We start from the raw sequence: 20,946 nt of genomic DNA on the forward strand, positions 1-20,946 counted from the left end.
TAAACTAAGTGATTGTAGAAGGAACTATTGTGGTTACCATTTTACTAAAGAAATATAAGATTTTATTAAGGAATATTTTTATCATATCTCAAAGAACTATTACAGTTAACTCCGTAAGCACCTAGTGAATACGTCGGCATTATATACAATGAGGATCTAACAAACAATGGGATGTGTGACTTCTGCCTCATTTCCTGTTCCTTGTTTGGTTGTGGGCTTAGGGTAGATTCACACAATCGATTGTCTGTCTGATCTGGATTGTATATAACTTGTATTCATTAATTACTCATAGAAGCAATTGTAAGAGTCATTCTTACTTATCATTCATCACATCAAAAAATATGATTTTCTCGAGGAACAGGCGAACTTTTCCAAAGAACTAAGAGTATACTATTTACAACGAAAATACTTATGAACTCACCAACTTAAATTTTGATACTCTCTTTCAAAATCACTTGTATTCTCATGAAACTAGTAGACAAGTACACGCACCGGGATTCAGAAGATGGAGCATAGTAGCTTCATGTCCTTGTTTTGTTATTTACTTTTGGAGTCAATCTTATGTAAATCGAATACAATGTAAACACTTTAATATTAATGCAATGAATTTTTTTTGTTTGCTTTACTATTCTACTTTTGTTGTGATACTGAGCATGACTTCCTCCGCCCCCAAATATTTCCGTCGTTTCGGTTTGGGAGTGTGACACATACTACCTTCCACACCTACCCATATTTGTCTCAAGTATCATCACAAATCCCTAACAATATACAATAACATGGCGATCACTCAATCCTCACTCCTAGAGGAATGCTAAAAATCTCATACTGGCCTACCGACCTCGCACAACCCACCCATGAAACTTCCACCAACCCTGCAGGGCTTGTGTATGCTAGCCATATATAATGCTAGACCCTATAGACTTTTGAATACCTCATCCTACCCTAAGCCCTTCATCAAACAAGAATAGGAAATAAGGCAAAACCAAACATTCTTAGGCTATAAGATCTTAATGGAGGGTTATGAGCATTCTAGCACTCCTATGGTGTACATGCAACCCTATAAACCTTGGATCTATGTTTTCTCTATTATACATGAAAATATTCTATATTACAAGGTTTCATCCTAACTAGCATAATAAGAAGTAACTATACTACAAGAAACTAGTAGAATGACATACCTTTAAGATGGAGTAGCTTGATTCCATGGAGCTTAGTAGCCTAGTGCCTCAAGTGTGACACCTCAAATGGTTCACAGAACACCACCACAACTTGGAATAACTTGAGTGATAAGTTCTTATGCTCAAATCGGCTAGCCCTCATGTATACACACCTTAGTGACAATTTCTTGAGCTATGGGGTCCTTATATATTGTGGCTATTAGGGTTACACCATGTAACTCATGTCTTTCCATATTCTTCATGCTCCATGGGCTAAAACCTCCATGGAGTATCCATGGGTTACTCCATGGGTTTAGCCCAACATGAAGAACTATGGATCATAAGCCCACATATATAAGAATGAATGATTTACATAATCAATCCCCATAAATTTAATTATTCTACTTTTGATCACAAAATTAATTCCAAATTAATTCTTGATCAATACTAATTAAACAATATGATTTCATATTAATATAGTAGAACTTATAATATATTAACAAATCATAAATATCCTTTTCTCACAAAATTCTATCCAAATTGTTCCGATGCCATGCAACCCAAATGGACCATGCCAAATCGGGTCAGGTACATACCAATTATAGTTATGGAGCTAGACACTAATCCAACAGTCTCCCACTTGGATAAGTCTAAAACTATTATTGCATATGACTCTGCAACACGACTAGCAATCGTAGCTCTTAAAAGTTGTTGTCGAACTATGAACAAATAAATGACGCTTCCATTACATAAGGGATCATATATTCCTCCATTCTAGATATCATATGGACTGAGACATGGATTATAATCATTCTATTTGTCCATTTGTTGTTTCCTGATTTCCGATTTATGATGACCGACTAATTAAATAAAATCAAATCAGTTCAGGCTTGGCGAAGCACTTCGGGGTGTCATCACTAAATCATTGAGGGGCCCACAGATATCGCTTTTATCCCTTTAAGGTTAAAAGGAATGGATAAACTTTGACTCATATGCTCATTCTACTACTTGTTAAATCATAAACAAAGGCACGTTTTATAACATCGAGTTACCAATGCGTTTCCGTACAATTACTGTATAACCAACTCATTGGCACCAACTCATATCTCTAGGTTTGAAGAGTATAAGATATTATCGTCTCATGATCACTCGTGATAAAATCCATGAAGTGAGTCAAATGAGCTTGGGTTTAATCCAATACTCAGAACTTATGAGCACTCATGAATGTTGCAGCAACTCTTGCTATGTCCAATACCTTGGACATCTACAAACAAGCTTCTTGACAGTCTTGACTTAATACCTACTTCCAACGTATTATAGACTGTGGATGGTTTAAATAACTTACTTATTTGGGAAGAATGACCTAGTTATTCTAAAAGTTAAAACATGCAAAGTGAAACACAAGAATAAACGAATCCAATATGGTCTCAGAACTTATGAATATAAATAGAACACCTTTTATTTATCACCATATTGATTACACATTATAATGTTTCAAATTTATCAACTTAATATTTGAATTAAAACAGTAGTTATCCCATGCTCCAAGCATATACACTATGTTTTATAACACTAGTCATGCCATACACCAAGTATGCACACTATGTTTTTCCAAACATTAGTTATACCATACACCAAGTATGCACACTAAGTTTGTCTATGATCTTTACTTTTTGAAATAGATCAATTGAACATAATTCCAATGATTCTCATTTCACAATCCCAAATCCTTACCGCAAATGTAAGAATTCCAAATTCCTACCATTTACTGAAATCTGTTATATTCTAAACTTATATGCATTGATCCTCTCGTAGTGACTATGCACAAAGTCACAAGGACTTGTCCACAAACATTACAGTGTATTCCAATGGAGATCATTCCATGGAAACGAAGTCTCAAATTCAAAGTACATTGCTTTGAACATCCTTCTTGCATTAAGCTTCCTAATCTTACACAAATTTAATGAATAATTTCCACCTATGGGAACATTTCCATATTCCCATTTTGACTATCACTTCTGAACAAAAGTGGCCTCTTTTCAGAAATGTCAATATGGTCCTTCCAAAATTAACACTATACTTTCAACTGTCCCTGAGCAACCAATCTTTGGTAAACATTAGATTGTCCTCGACAATTGCTTAATCAAATTAGTCATATCCAGTTCTAGTGATTTTTCCCACTTAATGCTCTAGGCATTTGGAAAAAAATAGAACAGATGAATATTATAGCACATGCAATCGATCGTATATTGGAAGCATATGAGACACGATTCATGATGTCTCACATAAAAACGTGATACTAGACCAGTCTTTTGCTATCATATTCTATGTCTATTTGACATGTTCTCATAATTTAGATTATGAAAAGGGATGCTGTAATCACAATCAAATTTTAGAACGCAAATAATGTTCCTATATATAGAATTTCCTTATGTTAAGCTATTCCAACATAATATTCATATATATACTTGACTAAATTTGATTAAAATCTCAATCTAAGATTTTTGGAATTGAAATGAGTAATGTTCCTATATACATAATTTCCTTATGTTGAACCATTCCAACATAACATTCATATATATACTTGACTAAATTTCATTAAAATCTCAATCTTAGCTTTTTAGAATTGAAATGAAGTACATTTCCCTCTCCCTTAATTATAGCAAAACAACTTTTCCCAATTGAAACTTTTCTAACTTGCAACACTTATCATAATTATCATGCTCCCACTAACAAGATGATTATTAGCATAACACTTATGCTCCCACTAGCTTTGACATGTACTCAGAAATCAGTTGGACTTCTAGAAATCAATACTTTATTGACTTTCTTACCAAAGTTCAGACATCTGATACGACATGCTTAGATAAAACTTTACCAAAATCACACACCTTTTCTTAGATAGCACACATGTGTGTCTAAACAAATTCAGAACTATGAAAAGGGATGTCGTAATCATAGTCTCAACTGTTTAGACCTTTTCCATTCCTCACAAGTCCATGTTAGTGTGCCGGTTAACCATACATGCTCCACTAACGACTTTGAGAATGCAAATATCACAATTGATATCTTAAGACCTACTTAGTGAAAGTGTTTCCTCACCATCATTTTCATGAATCGGAGAGAAACCTTATGAAACTTAGATTTTATGGTTTATGTGTTCCTATCCATGTGAATTTGTCAAAACCATAATCTCAAGACAAGTTTTGTGACAAATCTAAACTCATATGGATTGAACTTGTGCAGTCTTAACTTCTTGCCACCTGGCAGCATAAGGGCATGTCATTGCTACCAAGTTGTTATGCAACCAATTGAGAACTCTCAAAACTCATATGTAAAGTCAACTTTAACTAGAATGGGCACATAAATAGGAATATGTCAACACGATAGGTTATAAACCTCACGTCGTGTGCTAGTGATAAACTACATGTTTTTATTCTTGATTAGATCTTGAAATGCTTTCAGGATCTTTAAGACTCCCACTGTCCTCGTGACATATAAGACTCTCTTGCCAAATATTCAAGAGATAATGCAGATTCTTTATGAAGACAATCACTTCACACAATTGGCCTTAGTTGGTCTTTGTTTTATCCAAAACATCACAGCTTACCAATTTAAAATGTATAAGAGTGGGACACATTTTACTCTTGCATTTGACAAGTGTTAATAAACATTCTTTAAGATGTGTCACTCAAATTACAATCTTGGAGCATGACTCTACGAATTGTTTTGGAACGAAGTATGACTCATCTTCTTGATTTAACCATTTCAACATTTCATGATTCCTCTTTGTATCCGTAGGAATGCACTAAGATGTCCTTAGAGGACCAATTGTGATATGGTTTCTTAATCATTAAGATGATCACAAAACATGATACTAAATACTCACCCGTCTTTTCAAATTTGAGAAAATTTTATCTTTCCTCCAAATTTGATTCTTCTTATTCATTCTGCCATACATCGAAACTTTTGCAATGTTTCAGAATTATACTTAAACTTGTAAGTATAACCATATTTACTAAAATTTATTAAATCATGACGAATAGTCTTATCGATCTTTTTGGTGGACTTGACCAGTGCATAAGAATGTGTACTCGATCCCTTAGTCCTTCACTTAACTCACATATACATGTGAACAAGGAATTAGTCTTAATTTTCCAAAGATGAAAATTCTCATTCATCATACGATACAACTAGCATGATTCCAAGTTTCTATTCAACTAAAAACTTGGGTGATGAGAATCTTTCCTTAATTGGTAAATGTAGACACTACTGTTGGAATAGTGTCTAAGCCCGTAACTATATTTGGTATGTACTTGACCTGGTTGTGCATGGTCCTTTTGGGTTGCCTTCTCCAAAGCAACTTGACAAGGTAATTTAAGGAGAAAGAGAGAATATTATGGTTTATTAATATATTATAAGAATAATATAATAAAGGAGAAATCATATTTATTTAATTAGTATTGGTCATAAATTAATTAGGAATTAATTTGGTGACTAAAAGAGATTAATTAAATAAAGGGGTATAAACTGTCAAACGTATGATAGTTGAGTTTTGGGCTGGAGAACCTAATGGACTAAGGGGGAACGAAATTATGATGGGGATCCATCATATTTTCGTCCAAGGGCCCTAATCTACAAGGTTCTATGGGCTGCTTGGTGATTAAGCTGTCCATTAGGGTTTAGGCTGAAACCCTAGCAGCCAGCAGTATAAATAAGACCCCTAGGCTATGGAAATCGGCTACCACTTGATTCTAAGAGAACCCTAGGCCGATTTCAGCACCTCTCTCACCCTCTCTCATATTGCCTTCTTGCTTGTGGTGTTTGTGAACCATTAGAGGAGTTACATTTGTGACTCTAAGCTCAAGATCAAGAAGATTACAAGGATTCAAGCTACTTGAAAGAGGTAAACCACTTAGATCTGTTTTCTTTATGATAATTTCGAATTATATATGATAGATCTAGGTTTGTAAGTCTTGGAATCAAAGCATGTACAATAGAGAAACCTAGATCCAAGCATTAGGGTTTGTATGAGCATATAGGAATGTTTCTTATGCATAAAACCCATCAACTACCACATACGAAAGAATCAAATTCATATTTCCAATACTGCTAGAAACATTAAAAAATCAACATTTCATAAATGCCATTGCAAGGAGATATAATAAAATAAATTAAAACAAAATTTTATTTATTTACAAATACGGAAAAAAAATTTCCTTACAATGCACCTTTAAATGAAAACTATGCTATTACATATTTCCTAGCAATTCAATCATAACTCCTAAGCAAAAACTAAAAAATCCGATGTACGAACCATGCGATTGAAATCCATCTTCGCGATCAGATTCAACATACTCTTCTTTTAAGTTTCCTTCCCTTTGCTTGATCCTGTCATACATCAAACTATATTAAGAATCTTCAAGTAGGAACTTAAGAGAGTTAGATAGTGGACTTACCTGAAGTAGAATCAAACTTTTTGACTTGACCTTCTCTTAGATCTTTCAGGTAGTTAGGGAAGCTTCACAACCAACGCCCCTTCCTTTGGCAATAGAAACATATGGATCCTTTGGGAATGGTACACGGGACTATCTCAGACTTATCCTTTCTTTTTACCATTTGGTCAACCGAGTTGACTATGGCCGATCCCTTTCCATTGGGATGAGAAAGCTTTTCTGGATATCCAATGTTACCATTGTCAATGTCCATGGTAGTTTGGGAAGTTAATCTTTTAATCAAATTTGCTTTACCAGTGCTCTAAATCATTGTTGATTCAGCAGCACCAAGCAAATAGATAAGATCATTAAGGGTCATGTCATAGTTTGTTTCATAGTAGTCCTAAAGGAAACTCACTATGTGACTTAGAAAGTGATTGAACAACCAACTTTCTCAAGACTTTGACACCCAACTCTCCCGTCTTGTCAATATGTGACTTCATCTCCAAGATGTGAGCACACATAGACCTTGCTTGCCAATAGGGTTTGATTGACCTTGAACTATTCAAGAACTTGTGGGTTAGGGAGAATAATTGGAGGAAGTGGAGGAAATGAAGTATGATTTCCATGAGACAACCACGGGACATCATCTTCATTAGGAAAGCTTGTTCCATGAGATTTGGGAAGATCATTGTTGTCTCAACTATACATTTACAATGGGAAAAATTCAAGTTAGTTGATTTAAAGTCCTTAATTTAACACCCAATATGAAATATTAAGGATAGGACCCAACACAATATTTTATAACTTGGAAGAGGGATGCCATAATCCAAGCTATAGAATATTTGAAGGTAGGCGAATGACAATTCACCAATTTCCACCATGAAAAACGAAATAATTTATTAGGTTTTAATTGGATTTGAAACTCCTAGATCTTCTGAGATTCATTGAGCTTTTCAATGGCATGTTTCAATCTCGATTGTGCCCTCTCAAGTTTTATGACTAGGATGTTGAGGATCACAATACAAGGTGTGAACAACCATGCAAATATACTTGGTACCCTTAATACTTATCACTTAATCGATGTGTCGGTTAACCACACACGCTCCACCGATCCTATGATAAATATTAAGTTACCCTTTGCCTACCTTGTTAAATCCAGGTTAGTGTGCCGGTTAACCACACACGTTCTACTAACGATTTAAGAAAAGTGCAAAGTGTAATTTCATGGGTTAGCACCAAATTCACATTTTCCTAAAGTAACTAAGATTGGGAATTTATAAAAGGTTTAGTTACTTTATATTTATAATTATACTTATAATGAAGGGAGAATTAGAGTCCTGTCAAACCCATTCGGCTAACGACCCTCCACCAGTCAATGAAGTAGTGGGTGAGAGTGGACACCCATTAAATTGCCATTTTATAGGTAGTAACCTTATACCCCCCTTATAGACCAGCTTCGTGAATGAGGCCTACTAACGGTAAGACTGACTTCGTTCTTATATATATATATATATATATATATATATATATATATATATATATATATATATATATATATATATATATATAATTAACTTATAATACTATAAAGTATAAGGGTTGAATTTTAACTTTTAAAATTCTAAGGGTTTAACTTGGAATTAAAGTATTCATCAGGGGAAAGTTTACAAATTCCAAAACTAGAGGGCAAGTTTTGAACTATTCAAAAACTTTTAGATTTTCACAACTTATGAGTTTAATTAAGGTTTTAAAAACTTTAATGAAGAGACTCTTGAACATCCATAACTTGAGGACCAGTTATGGAGTTCGTAAAACAAAAAAAAACTCTTCAAATGTGTAACCTACGCATTTTAGTGAATCTTTAAAAGAAATGACTTTTGGTAATCAATAACTTGAGGACAAATTATGGACTGCATTAAAATACATTTAGATCAAGAATTAACTAACAACCAATTTGCAAATAATTCCAATGATCTACCAAAACTAATAAGTGTATGAACAATCATATCAACAATTTCAAGAATTACATAAACACACATAAACTTGAAATTTTGATAATAACCTTGAAATTTGTTTACCATAATCAATACCACATCAAAAATAGGTTTTATAAGTCCAAAACAGTTTAAGGTAATGATTCTAGACCAATTCTAACCTTAAAGCACGAAAATATGCCAACTGGAAGACAAACTCGTCGAGTTCCTTACAAGAAATCATCAAGTTCATGCCTTAACATATGAACTCGTCGAGTTTATAGCCAGAACTCGTCGAGTTTTCAGTTTGGGCAGATTCTCAACTTTGAAAAATAAGTTGCATCAAGTATAATTGAAAACAAGCCTATGCTCTGATACCACTAAAGGGTTATGAGCATTCTAACACTCCTATGGTGTACATGGAACCCTATAAACCTTGGATCTATGTTTTCTCTATTATACATGCAAATATTCTATATTCCACGGTTTCATCCTAACTAGCATAATAAGAAGTAACTATACTACAAGAAACTAGTAGAATGACATACCTTTAAGATGGAGTAGCTTGATTCCATGGAGCTTAAGAGCCTAGTGCCTGAAGTGTGACACCTCAAATGGTTCACACAACAACAACAACAACTTGGAATAACTTATGTGAGAAGTTGTTATGCTCAAATCGGCTAGCCCTCATGTGTACACACCTTAGTGCCAATTTCTTGAGCCATGGGGTCCTTATATATTGTGGCTATTAGGGTTACACCATGTAACTCATGTCTTTCCATATTCTTCATGCTCCATGGGTTAAACCTCCATGGAGTATCCATGGGTTACTCCATGGGTTTAGCCCAACATGAAGAACTATGGATCACAAGCCCACATATATAAGAATGAATGACTTACACAATTAATCCCCATATATTTAATTAGTCTACTTTTGATCACCAAATTAATTCTTGATCAATACTAATTAAACAATACGATTTCATATTAATATATTAGAACTTATATTATATTAACAAATCATAAATATCCTTTTCTCACAAAAGTCTATCCAAATTGTTTCGATGCCATGCAACCCAAATGGACCATGCCAAATCAGGCCAGGTACCTACCAATTATATTTATGGACTTAGACACTAATCCAACACTTAATTATGTACGGCCGTGATGCATACACGAAGCAACTACAGTAATGATGTCAACTTCATATAAGGAAAACTCTAGGCTATCAAGCATCGTACAATCAGGCAATTCTATCATGCAATTCCTGAAGATCCCTAGCCTAGTACTAGCATGTTGTTCTATCATATCACAAAATCAAATAATCCATAAGGAATTTTGGGGTCTACTTACTGGCTTCGGCTGATCGTACACTTGCATCCTCCTTTATATTTTTGAAAACCATTTGAAAAATCATTTTAAAATCTTGTCCTTAGTTTGAAACGGGAGACACAAAAGTGTTTCCTCCAATTCACTCAAACCTAGACTTTGATACCAACTTGTAACATCCATAAAAACTCATGCCAAATTTAAACTTTTTAAAACGTTTCAAGACCTATGATTATTACAAAACTTGTTTTCAAAATACTATAATATCAGAGTATCCTAGAATCAAATCATGAAAACATAAGGAGGTGTACAATCACGCCTTCACCTTCCCGCGATCATCAAAAGTGCCTGAAACAAAACCAACAACTATAAGCCCGAAGCTTAGTGAGTTCCCTAAAATACCTATACATAGCAAATAGCACATATACAAATAACAACATGTAAAGGGTCCACAAATCTACAGACTGGATTACCCGTGAGCCCACAGTGCGAGTCTAGCTTGCCTTTCAGACCTAAAACTCACACCTGGATCCCCCCCCCTCCGAGCCCACAACATAAGTATGGATTGCTCTCAAGCCCACAACTTATAACTAGCTTACTCCCTAGTCCTTGGACTAGAATACAAAATATTTGCCCACAGTACGAGTCTGGCATGCCCTGTCCGGCCCTTAGCTCGTATCTGGAATGCTCATGAGTCCTCAGTATGAGTCTGGCATGCCCTGCCAGACCCTCAGCTCATATGTGGCATACTCCAGGGTTTGTTGGCTACCGCATAGAGCCATACAGCCTCAACCCATCAACACAACATGTCGACATATAACAGCTAAATGCACATACAGATAACCAAACAGTAACGTAGGTAGTCGTACAGATCTACCAAACTGACATAGCAACTAGCATGCATAACTATCTCATACTCCACATATCATCAAATACAAGGATATAAGATCCAATGGGCCCGCCATAGTGCCTTCGACCCCTAAGTATAGTGAGGACAACTTACCTTGCAAGTAGCCCGGGATGATAAATGTCAAACTCCCCAAAATACAGCTCCAACTCCAACACCTACATCAACCAATGATCCACTTCCATAAATTCCGAAATTACTAAAATACCCCCTAGACATCAAACAGGTCAACCCTTGGTCAAAGTTAAAGTCAACGATCAAGGTCAACAGTCCATGTTGACCCTAAATGGTTTTGAGAATTCTAACACTCCTAAGGTGTACATGCAACCCTAGAAACCTTGGATCTATGTTTTACTAAGATACATGAAAATTTGATTTTCCAAGGTTCTTAACCTAACTATCATGGCATGGAGAACTTTGAAACATAAAAGCTAGTACAAGAACATACCTTTTTGTTGCTTGGATTCCTTGAGAACTTTGTGAGTCTAGCACCCCAAGTGTGATGCTCAAATGTTTCACACAACACCACAACTCTTGGAATAACTTTGAGAGTACATTATCACTCAAAATGGGCTAGCCTTCTTGTTCGACACATAGTGCCGATTTTAGTACCCCATGGGGTCCTTTTATAGTTATGTCACAAGTAGAGTTACAACATGTAAACCCTAATGGATATGGCTTTTCATATTCCATGATCCATGGGTTTATAACCTCCACGGACTATCTATGGAGCACCTTATGGGTTTTATCCCAATTCAATAAACCATGGATCATTAGCCCGCTATAAAAGAATAGATGATTTACACAATCAACCCATATATTTAATTAGTCTCCTTTTGATCACCAAATTAATTCTAAATTAATTCTTGATCAATACTTATTAAATAATATTATTAATATATTAGAACTTATAATATATTAATAAACCTTAAGTGTCCTTTCTCTCATTAAGTCTATCCAAGTGTTACAATGCCATGCAACACAAATGGACCATGCCAACCGGGTCAAGTACATCCCAGAAATAGTTATGAACATAGACAGCTAATCCAACAGTCTCCCACTTGGATAAGTCTAATAACTATATCTGCAAGAATGACTTCAGGAACCGATCAGCAATCATAGCTCTTTCAAAGTCTCGTGGAACTGAGATGATGATGATACGCTATTTAAGATAAGTGATCATATTATCCTCTGTTCTAGATATCAGCCGGACAAATACATGTAACAATATCTTACTTATTGTCCAGCAGTTTGTTTCCTGATTTCCGATTTGTTTGACATAGAACTTAATTGAACACATCAATTTAGTTCTGACTGGGCCCAGTACATAGGTCAAAATAAATTAATAAGGGGCCCAGATATTGCTTCTAATCCAAGAAGGAATAGATAAACTTCGACTCAGATGCTTGTTCTACTACTCGTTGAATCATACACAATGGCACATTTTATAACATCGAGTTACCAATGCATTTTTGTACAATCAATGTATAACCAACTCATAGTCAGCAACTCATATCTCTAGGTTTGATGTAACGCACCGATTCTCAGGTATTGATTTAATGTGTGAGTTTTTGATTTCAAGGGCTACTCGACGAGTTGATTTCCCTACTCATCGAGTAGCAGCAGGTTGGTCCACGTATATTAATGACCTACTCGCCGAGTCCAAGAAGGGAGTCGACGAGTAGGAGTTGGCAGATGAAACCCTAAATCTTGGGGTTTTGCACCCTATTTAAAGGATCATTGGCCTCCCCCAGCCTCCCCTTTACTGCCCTTGTCCCTATCAAACCCTAAATCGTGTGTGTGAGTGTTCTTTTTTTGTGTTCAAGCTTGGTGGAGGAACTTTGAAGAAGGAAACACTTGGGGAAGCAAGGAAATCAAGGCTAGGAACTCGGGGGGAGCTAAGTGATTCTTCAATTGTCACTCTCTGGAAGGTATTAAGCTGTTCCTTTAGCTCATCTCTCTTATAACCTCTTTTGGATGGGTTTTATGAAAGGTTCCCCATGTTTAAGCTAAGATCTGAAGTTGTAACTTTAGATCTGGACTTCCTTTGACCTCTAGATCCATAAAGTCATCAGCCTTGCCTAGTAGGAGCTTTCCCTCAAGCGTGAGACTTCATTGCAAACTTACTTTTGCCATTTAAGGGTCTTAAAGCCTTGCATGCACGTAAATTTTGCGACTTTACGTTATAAACATGACCTAGAAGCTTGGATCTGTAATTTGGAGCCTTACCATGGCTTAAAAAGCGTTTGCATTGATGAAGGTCTGCAAGGACTCGGCGAGTTTGAGGAAAAACTCGGCGAGCCCGTCGAAGAAGGCCATGAACTCGACGAGTTGGATGAACAACTCGGCGAGTCCATTGAAGATTGCCTTGAACTCGGCAACTCGTGCGAAGACTCGGCGAGTTGGCTAGGGTTTTCCCCAAGTTCTTGGAAACGTATGAAGTCGGCGAGTTAAAGGGGAACTCGACGAGCCAATCAAGGATTTCACGACTTCTCGAGTTCAGGAAAGACTTGACGAGTCGGTGAACTGCACTCAACGAGTCGAGTCAACATGGATTGTTGACTTTGACTCGAACCAAGGGTTGACCAGTTGACTTCTGAGGGTATTCTGGTAATTTGGAGATTTATGAAAAAGGGTTTTATGGTAACTATAGGTGGTGGAGCTCGTGTCGGTGATCCGGGGCTTGAGCTTTCTAGTTTCAGACGACAGTTGCGAGGTGAGTTATCCACACAATACTAAGGGGTCTAAGGCACTAAGGCCGGCCCATTGGAGATACTATCCTAGCTGTGTTAGATGTTGAGTATGACTTAGTATGCATGCTAATGGTTATGCCTGTTAGGTAGGTTTGTAGGACTACCTGTGATGTTATATGATTATTGCATGCTCGATTCTTATGATTTATGTGATAGTTATATGGGATGGGTTGAGGTTGTACTGGTTCGTGCGGTAGCCAACAAACCCTAGGAGCATTCCAGTTACGGGCTAAGGGAGACTCGTACTGTGGGCTCGGGAGCATTCCAGTTATGGGCTAAGGGAGACTCGTACCGTGGGCTCGTGAGTATTATAATCTGTAGGGTTGTGGACCTGCGATGTGTTGTTCTGTTTAGTTTGTAATGCTATGATATTGTTGATATCGTTATGTGGGTTGTATGTGTATCGGTATTTTGTGGATGACTCACTAGGCTTTCGGGCTTACAGTTTTAGTTTATTGTTTCAGGTACATTAGGGGATCGCGGCAAGGCAAAGGCGTGATCATACGGCTCCTCCTATTATGTTTATGTTTCTGGGAAAACTCTGATAATTAGTATTTTGAAAACAAAGTTGTATTGTTTTTTATGAACTTGACATGTCTTTTTAAAGTTTAAATTGGGTTGAAATTTTGGGTGTTACAAGTTGGTATCAGAGCATTGGTTTGAGTGAATTGGAGGAACACTCGTGTAACTCCAGTCTCAAATCAAGGAAAGGATTTTCAAAATGATTTTTCAAAAAGGTTTTCAAAATAAATAAAGGAGGATGCAGGGTGTACGATCAGCCGAAGCCAGTAATGTAACACCGTAAATTTCAAAATAATTTTTCGCATAATATAAAACATATTCATTTAATTTTCATAAAAACATCAATGTTTGAAAATCCAATCCAAGTCATACAAGGAATCCCAAGATCACATAACATAAAAATCCCATGTGTGTGTACTGATCAAGTCGGCGCCTTCCCACGGTCATCACTAGTACCTGAAACAAACAACATCAACATTGTAAGCACAAAGCTTAGTGAGTTCCCCAAAATACCACGCATAACACATATTAGCCACTCGAGGCTATAACTATGTGGGTCCTTAGACCCTACTCTGTGAACCCTCTGGGAACCTTCCGGTTCCAACTCTATAAACATGCACAACATAAATCACATAGAAATAATGCAGTACAACACATAACGTAAATATAGCATACAAATACTCTGTCACATAACTCTAATTACCTACTCAAGGTAAAGTATAGTGAGAAGACTCACCTCGCGTATCTCGATAACTCGAAATCCCGGAAATCACTCGCGCTCGATCCTCCGAGCTATAATCCTCCTATAACACAATATATCTCTAATTAACACTTTCTCAACTAAGGTTGATTACCCCTATCAAGTCAACACTGGTCAACTCTGGTCAACGGTCAACTTTGACCAGACTCGGTGAGTGCACTAGAGCGACTCGGCGAGTCTATACGTGTTCACTGACTCCCTAGGATCCTCTCTTGACACGTCGAGTACTTCCCTGACTCGACGAGTTCCACCTGGCATGAATCGCGGGGCCACCACGACTCAACTTGCCGAGTCTCAAGAACAACTCGGTGAGTTCCAGCTCGACTTAGACCACCTGTCAACCCTCTCTAACTCTCCCAGACTCACTGAGTTAACCCATTAACTCGGCAAGACCACTCGCTGAGTGGTTATGGACAATCTTCATGCTACTCGTCGAGTCTGTTCTTCGGACTCGGCGAGTCTAAGCCATGCATGAACTCAAACTCACTCCTGAGGTCAGATCCGTTCCATTAACTCATAGATCCAGTCCTTCCAAGCACATTCATCACGTAAAGTTACAATCTTGGTGCTCATGCAAAGGTCCGAAGGACTTATTTGATGATATGGTCTCTAGAATGCTATTCTAAGCTCATGGCCTCCATTAACACTAATAAAGCTTGAGGGAAAAGAGTCTCTAGACCTCTTTGGGTCCAGATCTAAAAAATCAACACAAAAAGAGGCCAATTACCCCATGAATCATTCCACAAAGAATCCCTTAACTCTAAGATTTGCACCAAGGGCTGAGAAAGGAACGAATGGTTACCTCAAATGAAGTCTCTGGACTCAGGAATCATTGGATTAGCACCTCCTTGGTCACCTCTTGCCTTGATCCTCTTCTATATGCAAAATCACCCACAAATAATCAAAGATCCTCCTCTTCTCTCTCACAAAACGCTCAAGGACTCTTTTAGGGTTCTCTCTGGGGTTGGTGGCCGCAAATGACAGCCATAAGCCCCTTTAAATAGGTCTCATACCCTGGAAATTAGGGTTTCATTAAACAGCATGGACTCGCCGAGTCCGAACGCGAACCCTTTCCCAAACCGCGATCATACTCGGCGAGTTTGAGCTCCAACTGGCCGAGTCTCCTCACAAAATACCAAAAATTAGAAGAATAAATTAATACATGGGAATCCGGGCTGGTACAATTATCCCCCACTAGAACTAGACTTCGCCCTCGAAGTCTCGCTCTGCAAATAACTCCGGATGCTGCTCACGCATCTCACGTTCCGGCTCCCAAGTCATCTCGGACCCCTTCCGATGCTGCCACTGAACCAAAACCAGGGATACCTCCTTGTTCCTCAGAACCTTGATTTTCCGATCTCTGATTGCCACTGGTCTCTCAGCATAATTCAGGCTCGCGTCCACCTGAATATCCTCTAATGGAACCACGGCCGACTCATCGACTATACACTTCCGCAGTTGCGACTCATCTGCCCCAACTCTGCTGGCAAATCCAAACGATAGGCTACCCAGCCTACCCTCACGATCACTCAGAATGGACCAATATATTTGGGCCCCAACTTGCCCCTCTTCCTGAATCGAATCACTCCTTTCCAAGGAGAGACCTTCAGGAGTACAAGGTCGCCGACCTGAAACTCAAGCTCGGACCAGCGTCTGTCTGCATAACTCTTCTGACGACTCTGAGCGGTCAACAACCTCTGTCTGATCTGCTAGATTTGCTCTGTCGTCTGAAGCACAATCTCTGTACTATCCATCACCCACTGTCCAACCTCTCCCCAACAAGTGGGGGTCCGACACCTCCTCCCATACAACAGCTCAAAGGGTGGCATACCAATGCTCGAATGATGGCTGTTGTTGTAGGAAAACTCTGCCAAGGGTAAATATGCATCCCAGCTACCCCCGAAATCTAACACACATGCCTGGATCATGTCCTCGAGCGTCTGAATAGTCCGCTCACTCTGACCGTCTGTCTGGGGATGATATGCGGTACTAAAATGCAGTCTAGTACCCAACTTCTCATGAAACTTCTTACAAAATCTGGAAGTGAAACGCACATCACAGTCTGAAACAATCAAGATCGGCACCCCATGCCGAGATACCACTTCCCTCACATACACCTCTGCCAATTTCTCTGCTGAAGAACTCTCGCTGATAGCAAGAAAGTGAGCGCTCTTCGTCAACCTGTCCACAATCACCCAAATTGCATCAACTCCTCTGGCAGTCCTTGGCAATTTGGTGATGAAATCCATGGTGATCTGTTCCTACTTCCATTCGGGAACCTCCAATGGCTGCAACTTACCATGCGGCCTCTGGTGCTCGGCCTTAACCCTACAGCAGGTCAAGCACCTCTCAACGAACCACGCAACATCCCTTTTCATACAGGGCCACCAATACTCCTTTCTCAGGTCCAAATACATCTTAGTGGCCCCAGGATGGATCGAAAATTTTGACTGATGAGCCTCTTCCATCAAAATGGTATGCGTTCCTCCCACAAACGGCACCCAGATACGCCCCTGAAATGTCATAAGCCCTCAACCATCGGTAACGAACTCTGAAACCAAACCAACAACCCGTTCTTTCTTCTGCATCTCAGGTTGCACAGCCTCGGCCCGTGCCCCACGAATGGCGTCCAACACTGGAGTTATCACGGTCAATCACAAACATACATCCCGCAGCGGGGTGCTCTCCGCCCTGCGGCTCAGTGCATCGGCTACAACATTAGCCTTGCCTGGGTGGTACAGGATCTCACAATCATAATCCTTGACCACATCCAACCACCTTCTCTGTCGCATGTTTAGGTTGGGCTGATCCATCAAATATTTCAAACTCTTATGGTCCATGTATATCGTACACCGAATCCCATATATGTAGTGACGCCAAATCTTGAGGGCGAACACCACTGCCCCCAACTCTAGATCATGGGTAGGGTATCTCATCTCATGAGGCTTCAGATGCCTCAATGCATATGCTATCACATGCCCTCTCTACATCAGCACCACCCCCAACCCCAAAATCGATGCGTCACAGTATACCACAAAGTCCTCCATCCCTTCTGGGAGGGCTAACACCGGGGCTTCGCATAACCTTTGGCAAAGTGTCTCAAAGGAGGCCTGCAGCTCGGGGCCCCATGAAAAAGCAACACCCTTCCGGGTCAACCTGGTGAGTGGCACTGCGATCTTAGAGAAATCCTTGATAAATCTCCGATAATACCCTGCCAACCCTAGGAAACTCCTGATCTCGGAGGGTGACCTCAGCACCTCCCAACTCATCACTGCCTCAACCTTGGTCGGGTCGACCAATATCCCTTTCTGGTTAACGATATGTCCTAAGAACTGGACCTCCCGCAACCAGAAATCACACTTGGAGAATTTGGCATAAAACCTCTCCGATCTCAAAACTCTGAGAATCTCTCAAATGCTCCTCATGCTACTCTCTAGATCTCGAATATACCATAATGCCGTCGATAAATACAATCACCGACCGATCCAGCATCGGCCTGCACACTCGGTTCATGAGATCCATGAACACTTTCGGGGAATTGGTGAGCCCGAAAGGCATCACCACAAACTCGTAATGCCCATAATGCGTCCTGAAAGCTGTCTTTTGAACGTCCTCATCTCGTACCCTCACCTGATGATATCCAGACCTCAAATCGATCTTGGAGAACCAAGACGCTCCCTACAACTGATCGAACAAATCGTCGATCCTCGGCAACGGGTAACGGTTCTTGACCGTCAGCTTGTTCAACTCCCGGTAATCAATGCACATCCGGTGTGAACCATCCTTCTTCTTGACGAACAAGATAGGCGCTCCCTACGGCGAGCTGCTCGGCCGAATAAACCCCTTTCCCAGCAGCTCCTGAAGCTGCGAGGATAACTCTTGCATCTCAGGAGGTGCAAGGCGATAAGGCACCTTAGCGATAGGCGCGGCCCCCGGAACCCAGTCGATACTGAACTCCACTTGCCTCACAGGAGGCACACCCGACAACTCCTCAGGAAATACATCCGGGAACTCACGCACTACCGGAACCTCTTCAACTGACCTCGGTCTCCCGGAATCCACCCGCGTATCCATCACATACGCCACAAAACCCTTACAGCCCAGATGTAGACACTGCCTCGCCCTAGCGGCCGAACAAAACGCTGATCCTGAACGTGTACCCTCTCCGTACACCGTAAGAACTCATGGTCACCAGCTGTCGCTCGCAGTCGATAACTGCACCGAATCTGCTCAACCAGTCCATGCCCACAATGACACAGACATCACCCATCGCAATAGGAACCAGATCAATCGGGAACTCAACACCGAAAATCTCGACTACGCACCCTCGGAGAACCTCCGTGGCGTATATCACCCTCTCGTCAGCTATGGAAACTCTCAGAGGCCGACTCAACGCTTCACGACTAACACTGATATGCTGACTAAAAGCCAAAGATACAAAAGACCGACTCGCACCCGAGTCAAATAACACCAAGGCAGGTACAGAATTCACAAGAAAAGTACCTACGCATAACATAATATAAGCATAATATCTCAACATCAAAATAAATACACGAAAGAATACATACCAGCCACGACATCGGGCGCCGCGCGGACCTCCTCCGCGGTCAACTGAAAAGCTCTCCCTCGTGCCCTTGGCGCCTCGGCCTTAACTGGCCGACTCTCGGTAGCTCTGATGGCGGCAGGGGCAGATCCCTGAGGTGCTCCCTGAGATGATCCTCGCAATTGCGGACACTCTGCCTTCCGGTGTCCGATCTGGTTGCAGTGGAAACACACCGCAAACCCCTTGGGGCAGTCCTTGGCCATATGCCCCTCCTTTCCACACTTGTAGCAAGATCCCGCTCTACAGACTCCATCGTGACCCTTGCCGCACTTCTCACAAGTGCGGCCCTTCTGGCTCCCTGGTTTGGGATCAGCGGGCTTGGCCCGCTTGGCTGTCGGCTGAGACTGCGCCCTCCCCTGAGACTCTGCCTCCTCCCTGGCCTGAGTCTCTAGCTCAATCTCCCTCTTCCGGGAATTTGCCTGAAGCTCGGCAAATGTACGGTACGAGGAGTTCGCCGCGAACTCCCGAATGTCTCTCCTCAAAATACTCAGATATCGGCTCATATGTGCCTGCTCGGTGGACACGTGCTCAGGGCAGAACATCGCCCTCTCATGGAACATCCTGGTAATCACCGTAACAGACTCAGTACCCTGCTTGAGGGTCAGAAACTCCTGGGCCAAACGCTCCCTCTCCACCTGGGGAATGTACTCATCTCAGAACATGGCAGTGAACCTCTCCCAGGTCACTGCCGCAAGCTCAACAGGCGTAAAGTGCGCCGTCACAAACTTCCACCAGTCCTTCGCTCCCAAGCGAAGCTGGTTCAGCGCGAACCGAACCTTCAAATGCTCAGGAGATGAGCAAGTGAAGAAACACCCCTCTATGTCAGAAATCCATCTCATATCCGCCACCAGGTCCTGGGTACCATCAAACTCTAGCGGTTTTGTGTTGCTGAACTCTCAGAACAGCAACGCATCACCACCCTGCGGCCTCGCGGCAGCAATAGCTATGGTGGCCGCTGCAACAGCAGCCTCAGAAAGAGCGGCATAACGTTCTTCAAAGGTCTCAATCAGCGTGATCTTAATAGACCCGAACATCTCTGGTATCTCTGCCCTAATGGCCGCAGCCACCTCCTCATGGATGATCCGGCGGATCTCCTCATCACTAGTCTCACTACTCTCAGGCATCAGACGTGTCCTCACCATGATCTACCTCTGAAATACAACATACGATAAATTAGAATCCATTCGATCATACTCACTCGACAACTCATCCCTCCTTGATCCTTGGTATTCCAAAGATTCCTACTTGGGCTGTACACCGCTTCGGTGCTTTCAGTAGTATGGGCCCAATACTACTGTCTGCACCGTATCAGGATACACCCCAAGTCTTTCACTTCAGATTCCAAATCCCAAGTACTCTATCATGCATAATCCACTCTCTAACAGATTTCTCATAAGCCCCTCGCTGCTACCTACTCACTCTCAAGCATCTCATAGCAGCTCACCTCTCCCTAGGCTAAGGCATCACAAATCAGGCTACTTTAGTCCTAATAGGAGTACCTAGC

The sequence above is a fragment of the Lactuca serriola genome, chromosome 2, assembly GCF_051521515.1.
Source record: "Lactuca serriola cultivar US96UC23 chromosome 2, Lser_US96UC23_V15, whole genome shotgun sequence".
In the NCBI taxonomy this organism is placed as follows: Eukaryota; Viridiplantae; Streptophyta; class Magnoliopsida; order Asterales; family Asteraceae; genus Lactuca; species Lactuca serriola.